An 11,483-nucleotide genomic window follows, 5' to 3' on the forward strand; every position below is an offset into this window, starting at 1 on the left:
GTTTCATGGTTGGACAGTAATAGCTTGTGCATGATCAGCAGGTATATTTCAATGTGATGTTCATGATCCTTAGACATATTTTAATGTTTACTTCATGGGCATCAATTGTAAATCAAATGTGGTGACAAAGAGAAATATCCATAAGACACGAGTTCCACTATTAGAATTCATTTCATTCACCTATACCATGGTTTCATCCTCTAAAATTCATGGATTTTTTAAAATTCTTGGTCAATTGTCATTGAATATAACAAATAGGATATAAATTGTGGATGGATGCTTTTATAATGATTCAAGTGACCTTCAGCAACAATAGCATAAAAATACTAGGACCATAGCCTGTGCCAAAGACTACTCACTTGCATATATAATCAAGTATAGAGGCTATGAGAAACTTAGTTTCTGACTCTTCCCCTTGTTCTTCAATTGAAGCTATGAGATAGATTTCTCATTTCTAGTAAAATTTCTTCTATTCTTAGCGAATATTAGATTAAGATAAGTATCCACTACTATTTTCCCATGATCATTCTTCCAAGTTAGTTTTTTGGTTCCATTGTGACTTGCAAGCTCTATTCATTGCCAAGTGTTTTTTTTCCTCCTCTGGTGGGAATCATCTAAAGTCAGTGAATAGAAGAATTTTCAGATTAGCATGCTTTCATATTTGTGGAAAATTAAATCCTTTGGGAAATGTACTTTTTTCTTTAAATTTGGGGTGCAGAAGTTTTCATAAAAGGTCAAACCATCAGAAAGATAAAAAAATTCTATAATGGTAGTTAGCCATTTACTCATCAGTCACTGAAAGGTCTTGGTCTTTGGCCTTTGAAATACAATCTACATGTATGATGAGAAGACTCAATATCCTATGTAAGCAACATAATACAACTTTTTCTAAATGTAAGGTTCATACAGTCCAATGAAAAAACTGATCTATTGAAAAGACAAGGTACTTTCTCCTGGAATGTCCATTTCAAACAACAGGCCCTCAGTTCAATGGCAAAATCCATTCATTTTCAAAGTTTCTGGTTGGCAACACACATTAGCTCCCAAACAATAGATAATCTGTCATTGCCACCTTCTTTTTGTTCTATAAATTAAAATTGCAACACAGTTAACATCATGGGTTGGTGATAAATTCTGTTACATCTTTTCATTTAGAAATAATATAGGGCTAATGATCTGTTTCCTTATAAAATGCTTGACATCTAATGTGGTAATTTATTTCTAATAAGCATGATTTTTCTCATATTTTTATATCATATGATGAGTTACCTCATGATATTGATTCCCATGTTCAATAGCATCTTGCCCAGTCATGGAGTTTCCACCTATAAATAATTTCCACTGATTCAGTGCTGAATCTCTCTAAACACTATCATTGAGCTGACATATCATTACACAGAATTCTCACAGTAATTGTTTAAAAGACTATCAAAAGCATTACTCAATCTAAATGATTTTTTTTTGCAATTGTTCTAGATATTCAAGAATACAACCAAAAAAGCAAATAAGGTTAGTTTGCCATGACTAATTCTCCATGAAATCCTGTTTTCTCATTTCAACGAGGACATCTATTCTAGATCTTTATTAACCATTCTTCAATAATCAATTCTAGACTTTTAACAATTCAATTTCACTTAAATATTTATCTTTCTATCTTTTCTTCCTATCCTTTTTCCCCTCCCTACATTGCTCTCTCTCTCTCTCTCTCTCTCTCTCTCTCTCTCTCTCTCTCTCTCTCTCTCTCTCTCTCTCTCTCTCTCTCAGAAACAGACAGTAAAACAATACTACCAGGGGTTCTCAGGTTCTCAACCTCCCTATATCAGAATATAAATCTAACCACAAAATAAACAAGAAAAAAGCTAAGGAAGTGAATAGTAATTTTTAAAAGTTAGATATGATACATCTCTGGAGAATACTGAATGGCGATTTTTTTTTACAGTGGTACATGATGCCTGAACAAAATTGACCACATTTTAGGGCACAAAAACTTGACAATCAAATGCAGAAAGACAGAAATATTAAATACATCCTTTTCAAATGATCATGGGAAAAACAGGTTAAATAAATTATATACAGATACTGACCTATTAAGCATCTAGGGACTAATTTGAACTCAAATATTCCTGACTCTAGACCTGACTTTATGCACTTGAATATCTTATACTGATAATTAAGCAGCAACTTCCTCCCACAGAAAAAAAAAAACATGAGATACTTTTAAAATTTACCTGTATGATCAAGATTAGATAATTTTCCATCACTATCCTAGTTGTAGACTTTCAACAAAATGATAATTCAAACTCTGACTTATAGCAGGTGTGATTTTTGAGGCAAAATATTAAAGCCAAAGATGTGGTAATTGTCTCCGGTAAAAGCAGGATCCTTCATATTCCTGGTGCTAATCTTATAAGCAACAGATACAAAAAAATCACCAATTCTTCCTGAATACAAGGAAACTCATATACTTAAGTAATATATAAAATAAAATCAAGAGATAAGGTTGAAATAATATTTTGACACTTTATAACTTTCATCTCTTCCTTTTTTTCAAACTTTTCTTATCAGGGCATTGGATATTTATTTAGTTGTGTTATATAGTTCAGTATTTGTTAGTGCAAGTAAAAATAAAAGTTATATTTTTTTCAAATCTAAACTTTTAGCAACAATATCCTTCCAACATGTTCATCTTCCAGGGATATCATTTCTAGAAATCCAATGAATTGAAGTAAAAAAAAGCAATTATATTCTAAAAATTGCTGCAAAAGCCAATTGTAGAATATGCTTCCTTATTTCATTTTCTTAAGCCATCTCTAATACTTATTTGGTGATTTTGCAAGTTTTCTTACGATTGAATATTTTAGTATTTCAGAAATATAGATTGTTCCTCTAGGACTTCAATAGACTTCCTGTAGTTTTGAAGCCCAGTGCCAACTTTCCAACACCCACACTGCCTTCCTCCAATGTGTAGAGGAGACCCACTCCCTTCTACTTCTTACAGCTGTTTTAAAGTGGTTAATTTACCTCACCCTGGAGCTTTGTCCAAACAAGCTGACTTGAGCGTTAACCAGATGGTGACTATTTGCTCCAACCTCATTCATTGCCATTCCCTTAATTGAGGCATTGGGCCAAATGGCAGAGCAAAATAATTTTCAGTGGAAAGACAACACATCTTCGTCCCTGAGAGTTGGTCAACAGAAAATACACATTCACTCCCTCTCTCTTTGTCTGTCTCTGTCTCTGTCTCTGTCTCTGTCTCTGTCTCTGTCTCTGTCTCTCTCTCTCTCTCTCTCTCTCTCTGAAACATACACACACACACACACACACACACCCCTACAAAATGTACAATAAATAGTTACCTCTGTCTTTTCCAAGTATACAAAACCAGACAACTTGTCTTGGTGTTTTTTTCCTTGTCAAAAATCAAGAAAGATATTTAAAGCACATGACAATACAAATGTTCTGCTCCGGAGAGAGGGAAGATGATGAAATAGAATCAATCATGGTCATATCATCAAGATTCAAAATTGCACTCTTCCACTAATATATAAAAGCTTATATTCTAATAGTGCTTTAAAGTCATAAAAGTCACTCCTTAAAACAAACCCTATGAAGAACATGTGTAAAGATTATTATCCCCATTTTAATTATAAGAAAATTGAGACTCATAAATGGGAAGTTCTTGATAGAAGAAGTTTTTGGTAGAGAAGAAATATGTTTTATATTGGAGGAAAGGCTTTCCTTAAAGGTGGAATTTGGTTTTTAATGCCAAATAAAATGTACTTTTCATAACAACATCCAACATCCTAGTCCTGTGTAACTTTGAGCAACCCACCAGCAGAGTATTAATTTCTAATTTTGCAAAATGGAAAATGAAGAATTAGAACTAGGTGATCTTGAGGATCTCATGTAATTTCAATATTTTCTTTTCTATATTTGCTTTTTGTCCACATATTTTACAGTCTACATTTTCCTATTTGTGGTTTCAAGATCCAATAACAACTTATGATTCTTTGTATTTATCTGATGAAAGTAATACCAGTAATATCTAGTGAAATCCAAGGTAGGTATGCATAAAAATTTAAGGTTTATTTTTGTAAAAAAGATCCATCAATATTACTGACAAATTTTGTATATTTTGGTATCTTAACTCAGCATAATCTTTAAATCACTTCTAAACTTAAGATCCTATCTGTCTATCTATATTACTTTTAAAGTGCTTAAACCTGCAACTTCATGTTAGTACCTGATCATGTTTGCTTTGATGAACCCTTATATACATGAAAAAATCCAAATACTGGCAAACTAAATGAATAATAACACTAATAGTAATACTATAACTTTTTAGTTCTTTAATGTGTAATGAGAGAAATGGTTATTAATAACCAATATTATGGTGAGATTCAAATTTTTCATTTATGCTCTCCTCATTTCAGGATGTCAGTTTCTGAAGGCTGAGTTAACCTCTTCCATCTAATGCCTCTCAGCCATACAAGGAATATCTAGTCTAAGATGAATTCCATTCAATCATACTTTTGCATGGAGACATATCCTTCTGTCTAAATTACCCAAATGATAGTCTCTCTGTGTCTAAAGATGAAACTCGCAACCTCTCATTGTAATATTCATTCTCTCTTTCATTGTTAATCAGAGATGACTCTCATGCTGGGGAATACCTACTCTTCAAAGGGTGAGTACATAATGATTATCTTTTGGCCTGTGAGAGATGGTCTAATGGCTATTCTTTGTATTATTAAACATGTTGAACTTATTAATAAAATGATTTAATTACCCAGAACTTTTGTTTCTCAAACAATATTCATTACTACAGTACATATAAAGATACAGCATTATTGTGTTCTTAGCATGTAACAGGTACTGTACTAAACTTGGGAAATACACAAATACAAACATAAATTAAGATCTCTTCCCTCAACGAACTTAAACTCTAATAGGCAAAGAAAACATGCAAAAGAAAGCTGAATTTTAATGAGTGAAGAGGAATGGAAAAGTCTAGAGTCAGGGATTAAGAGTTTAAAAGTGAATTTAACTTTCATGAGTATTCCCTGAAACTGAGATTCTAGAAGAACTGACCAATTGAAAGATATAACCATAAAGACAGAGGAGTCTCCAGTTGGAGAAGAGAGTTGGAACAGAGGTGGAAAAGTCTGGAGAGAGAATGATAGAACTGGATTAAGAAGTAGGGCAAATAACTTTTATCACAAGAACTCAAGGTAATAGCTACATTATTGTTTCCTCCAGTTCCAACTGCCCTCTTGTCATTGCCCTCTCAGTTTCAACAAATAAAGTATAATGAACATAATGCTTCTCTATATCTATTGCTCCAATAGAAGACACCACATCATCTAGGGTTTTAGCCTTGGAGGAAGCCTTAATATTTTCCCTTTCCTCTTTCAGTATGCAATTTCCTATAAAATACAGATTGCTAACCTAACCTTTTAGATCTGTTGTGATGATTTCTCTTAAACATTTTTTTTCTCATTGATACTACAACCAACTTCATTAAGAATTTCATAACTTGGGCCAGTTAGCTGGCACAGTGGATAGAACAGTGGCCGTGGAGTCAGGAGCACCTGAGTTACAACTGGGCCTCAGGCACTTAATAATTACCTAGCTGTGTGATCTTGGGCAAGTACTAAACACCATTGCCTTGCAAAAATAAAAATAAAAAATAAAAAGAATTTCATAATCTGATCAAAAATACTTTCAATAGCTTCCTAGCTGGTCCCATTGTCACTAATCTCTGTATTTCACATTGTTATAAGGCAACTCTTCACTCTTCTGATTACTGTATATATATATATAATTGTACATACACATATATAATATATATATGAATTTTCCATAGTTATTTCTTTCCTATAGACTAAAATATGAACATTTCATTCTATTATGTGATCCTCTCCACAATATGACTCATGCAGTACTCCTTGTCTTTTCCTCAGGCAGCACTTCTCCAACTACAAGAATTCACAATTTATCCCCCATTCCTGGAACAAATCCACTTTCCATTATTAAGCTGCAAAATTCTTCCCAGCAACAGTAACACTTGCTTCATGGCCCTGAATTCCCTTGTTCTTTTAGCTGAAATTGATTTTTTTTAATTTTCAGAGAATATCTTATTTAGATCATTCCTTTGACCTTATTTCATCCTATAGCAATTTACTACAATTTATTTGTGTACATACCTTCTATTGTTCATTAGAGTATGATTGTCTCAAGATCAAGGAAGCTGTTTATTTTCATATTTGAACCTTGTGTGTATGAGAAAGTAGATTTTCAAATTAACAGCTTAATGCCACAATTTTATTTACCTCAAGAGGAAAGAGAACAGTTGCTAGTCAGCATATCATTATTAGGTTGCCCTCATGCCCAAAGTGGCCAACAGGCAATGGAGAGTGGGATATCAATGCTTTATTCCAAAGCCCAAGTCTTCATAGATCTGAAAAATATATAGAGTTTTATACAAAAAGCCAGCAAGATACAAATGAGAGTTTGTTCAAAAAGACCAAGAAAGTTGGGCATTTGGGGGAGCACCTAGGTGGTACTTTGGATATAGATCTAGACCTGAAGTCAGGAAAACTTTTCCTGAGTTCAAATCTAGCCTCAGATACAAACTAGTGGGACCCTGCGAAAGTGACTGAAACCTGTTTACATCAGCTCCCCATCTATAAAATCGCCTGAAGAAGGAAATGGGGAAATATTTCAATAGTTTTGTCAAGAAATCTCCTAATAGGGTCATGAAGAGTCAGAAATGACTGAAATAACTAAATTACAATTTTCCAAATTGCTTAATAAGGAGTGAGGAATGAGGGCAAGGAGTTTTTTTTTATCTTAATACTAATTGTTTCATTGCAACAAGAACATCTATTGTGGGAAGGTTATAATATTCAGGCTCTGCATTTTTTAATATTCATATACTTGCATTCTGTGAGAATAGAGCAGTACCAATCAAATCTGTTTTCACATACCATATCCTGGCAAGAAATATACTATCTGCATGTAGTAAATATTTTAACAAATGTTTTACGCCATAAATTGAGTTTAATTCAATTTAGTAATAAAAGTATATATATATATATATATGTATATATATATATATATAATATGCATATATGATGTCTATATAAATACACACATTTGTGTATATATAGTATGTACATACTATAAATAGATGGATAAATAGATATGACCACACATAGAGACAGCCAGAGATTCATGTGATCCCTAAAGTTATTGGACTGAAATAATCAGTAAAGGCACTATAAAGTTTTAGTTATTCCAACTAACTTTCAAGGTACATATGTAAGCAGATTCTAGTTTCCATACATTATTAAGCAACTTACTTATTATAAAGTGATAATAGTTATGCTATTATCATCTGAGTTGATTTTCTCAGACCCTCTTTCCAGTAATAGGAATGCCTAAAATAATTTGCTAGTCATTCACATGGTTCTAGCTCCCAGTCCCAAAGGATTTTTTAAAATTTTTATTTAAGGCAATGGGGTTAAGTAACATGCCCAAGGTCACACAGCTTGGCAATTATTGTGTCAGGGGTTGAATTTGAACTCAGGTCCTCCTACTTCCAGTGCCAGTGCTCTATTCATTGCACCACCTAGCTGCCCCCAGTTCCAAAGAATTTTCATCTATTTCTTAATGGTATTTATCCTTTGTTTTCAAATAGGACCAATGACATAATGAGTGGTTTCTGGACTTGTGAGTGAACAGGATTTAAGTGAAGTATTTTTAGAAAGCTGTCAATCTGGGGTGGCTAGGTGGTGTGGTGGATAGAGCAATGGCCCTGGAGTCAGGAGTACCTGGCCTCAAAACCGGCCTCAGATACTTAATTATTACCTAGCTGTGTGGCCTTGGGCAAGCCACTTAACCCCATTTATTTGCCTTACAAAAACCTAAAAAAAAAAAATCTGTCAATCTAATTCTTTCTTCCAGAGATGTAATAGACCAGTGGGAAGAAAAAAGTCAGGATGATGACAAATGGCCTGGAATGCAGAGGATGACTTTGGCATCATCAATATTGACCAAGCTCTAAGCATTCCACAGTGCCTGCTTCAGCTGCCTTCATAACCATTGGAAAAAATTAATCTCATTCATTCAATGTACCAGTAGAAGCCTTCACATATTTGGGGTAGACACCCCCAAATTCATAAATAGGTTTGAGACCCATTGGTTACCCTCAACCTTTTTTAGCCCATATTCCAAGATGGTGTACAGTTTTAGGTTATTGTGCATGCTACAATTTTCTTGGAATTTAGTGAGAGTTAAGTGAAAGCTGGACAACAAAGTGGTCATCCACTTTCAGCATTTTCCAATATAATTGAAAAGGACAAGGTTACTCACTCTTTTTTTTTAATTAAATGGACTTAAACTATATGAAAAAGAAATAACAATGACAACTTTAAAATGCCAGAGCTATGCTGCAGCATTCCTGGTTAAGTCTCAAAACAACGTTCTCATTGTCTCTGTATTAGACTCATCATTCTTATAAGGATAAGAGACAAATTGATTCCTTCAAAGGACTTCTGTCAAAATTGACTTGTCTCAGTGGTATACAGTTGTTGGTCAACAAAAGGGATGTTGTCTCACCACTGTTTAGTTCACCTCAAAGCATGTGGCCTAATGATCAAACTGCTCTAATGCTATTGGAGATAGCAATCAGTTCTGTTATTCACTCAGTGAAAAGTATGGCTCAAAAATTTAGTAGGGTTTTTTGCAAAACTTTCCTGTTCAGGGAGACAGTTAGATGCAACAATGACTAGAGCACTGGCCCTGAAGTCAAAAGAACTTGAGTTCAAATCTGATCTCAGACGCTTGCTAGCTTTGTGACTTATCCCTGATTGCCTTGCATCCAGGCCTACCTCCCTAGTCCTCCCTGGTCATATCTGGCCACTGGACCCAGATGATTCCAGAGGTGAGTGAGGCTAGTGACTTAGCAGAGCACCCCTTCCCTCAAATTCAGTTCACATTTTTGCCATGGCATCACTTTCCTTGATGTCATTGTCTTCTTTAAAAATGAAGGACAAAAAAGAAAAAGAAAATGAAGGACAAACATTATTATTATCATAGACAGGCATTATTTTGGAATCTTCTTTGAGAGGCAAGTACTGACCAACACCAGCAATCTCAGTGTTCTTTCCCTGTTTCCGCAAGGTGATAGCTATTTCCTTATGCTTTTACACGTGTAGCATCTCTGGAGATGTTAAGTGGTGCCATTTGGTCTTCAACTGTGGGATCTAAATAAATTTGGTCTTCAACTGTGGGATCACCTCCCCTGACGTCAAAAGGCAATTTCTTTTAAAAAAATCCAGCGCCTCGGGGAGGGAGGGCGGATAGCAGCGGGGTCGGGATTTGAACCGGGACCTTGGGCCTCGGAAGAGCCCCGGGGCCAGAGACAGGCCTTGAGGATCACCAGTGCCTCCCCGGGAGAGAAACGTCCTCAGGCCTCCTGGGGCACTCATTCCACAGCCACGGATCCCGCACACGGGTGGCATCTCCTGAGCTCCGCTCCGCCTCTGCGGCGCCGCCCGACCTGGGTCCAGCCGCCAACCTGTGCCCGCGGGCGAGCTGGCAGGGAAAGAGATTGCTCCAGCCCAGCGGCCTGACTGGACCAGCGCAAGGAGAAAGAAGGTTAAATGTCTCCGGAGGAAGTTCTTGTGTATGGAAACAGCTTGGGAGGCTCTAAAAGAGCAGCTCCCGGGTGGAGCCTTGGGGCCCGGGTCCCAACCCCGCCCGCCCCGGCTAGACAGTGGAGACCCAGGGCTTTCTGAGAGTGCCAAAGGCACCCTGAAACGCAAGGAGAAGAGGCGGCCGCAGCAAGGGAAGCGGGCAGGAGAGACCCTGAGTGTCACTGAAGGAGCCAGCAGCTGCCAAGTGTACCCCCTGCTCCCCAAGCCGCTCCTGCCTCTAAGCCTAGCAAAGGGGAAACACTTAACACCACTGGGAAAGCCAAGAAGATAAAGAATCGGAAGAAGAAACTTCGTCAGATAGTGGAACTGCCTCAGTGGCTCCAGAACTGAGAACTCAGTCATCCCGGCAGAGAGCAAGGACAGGGGCCTTAGAAGAAGAAGAAGAGTTGGAGGTCTTGGAGTCAAGCTTATGAGGCTCCTCAAGGGCTGTGAATGTGGACTGTAGGACAAACCGGGATGCTCCCTCTGAGTGGCTGGGGACAGCGGTGGTTGCTCTAACTGATGATTCCACATATTCATCTCTTGGTGTTGATTGTCACCCTCCTAGTGTTGCCCCCACTGTCTATGGCCCAGCCTTTCCTTCCAGAGCCTCGCCTCCCCCTTAATGCTCACCTTGAGCCTTTCCTTTTCTGAGTCTACCCTTCCCTTTCCCTGTGTCTGGAATCTCTGTGAGTGTCCCAGGTACCATTCCTCCTGGTTTGGGGTTTTTCTTTTTTTTATTTGGGTAGGAGGGAAGAATGGGTCAGGGTCTCAAGAAGGGCTGAATTTAGGGTGGGGATGGGTAACTATAAACTCTTGGATTCTTGATTCCTGCTTACTGTTTTGGGGTTATTTCCATTCTACCCCATCCTTTTCCCTTTTTTTTTTAAAGAATAAGATAATAAACCCCAAGTAGAGAAAAAAGTAAAAATAAAAAAGTAAAATCCAGTATCTTTCTCAAAAATCACCTTTAAAATTCAATATTAGAAGGACCTCAAGTATATCACCATCATGATCTGCCCATGATACAAGCCAAACACTCAGATCCTCTTTAATTCTGCTGCCTAAGAGATACTGAAAACTGTGTAAAGGGGAAATTCTGAGCTATTTTAAACTCATGTTTTGCTCCTCAATGGCTAGTTGTCTTTCTTCCTTAAAGAGAAACAAAATGACATCACTATGTTGTGGTTAAGTTTGAGTGTGCCCAAATGTCTGTAGTTGATCAGACTAATAAGAATTTGGAAGGTTCTGCAACATTGCAGGCACAAATAGTCCATAGAATAATATGGAGTGGAGATGTATCTAAATGTTTGCACCATGTGTCTCTTTGGAGCTACTTCAGTTTTGCTTTACTGATAGAGCACAATGCCTTCTTTCAGGTGACATACTATGCTGGGTGTTCCTCTACCAATGTTTCCCAAGTCTCAAAATTGATTTCAAAGTTCATCAGAAAGACATTGAGAATTCCCTAGTATTTCTTCTTCTGACCTCCATGTGACCCTTGCCTTGCATGAGTTTTCTATAAAATAATCTTTTGGGCAAACAAATGTTTGGCATTCAAACACAGTCACTTATCAGACTTGTGCCCTCTACAGTAGAGTTAGAATATTAGATAGTTTAGCTCAAGAAAGTCCCTCAGTGCCACATTAAGGCCTAGTACCACGTATAAGTCAGGAGATCTTCAATCTTCCTAAGATAATTCAACTGAAAGCAATCCAGTTTCCTGACATGGTGTTACTCCACTGTTCAGGTTTCCCAAGTGCATCATAATGAAGTCAAAAA

The 11,483-nt window shown here is 36.8% G+C and overlaps 1 pseudogene; it reads left to right on the top strand.

Annotated features, from left to right (window-relative positions):
• Nucleotides 1-9,540: 9,540 nt before the first annotated feature.
• LOC141507949 (partner of Y14 and mago-like) lies at nt 9,541-10,094 on the top strand (annotated as a pseudogene).
• Nucleotides 10,095-11,483: the final 1,389 nt, after the last annotated feature.

This window comes from Macrotis lagotis, chromosome 1 (assembly GCF_037893015.1).
Source record: "Macrotis lagotis isolate mMagLag1 chromosome 1, bilby.v1.9.chrom.fasta, whole genome shotgun sequence".
NCBI classification, from domain to species: Eukaryota; Metazoa; Chordata; class Mammalia; order Peramelemorphia; family Peramelidae; genus Macrotis; species Macrotis lagotis.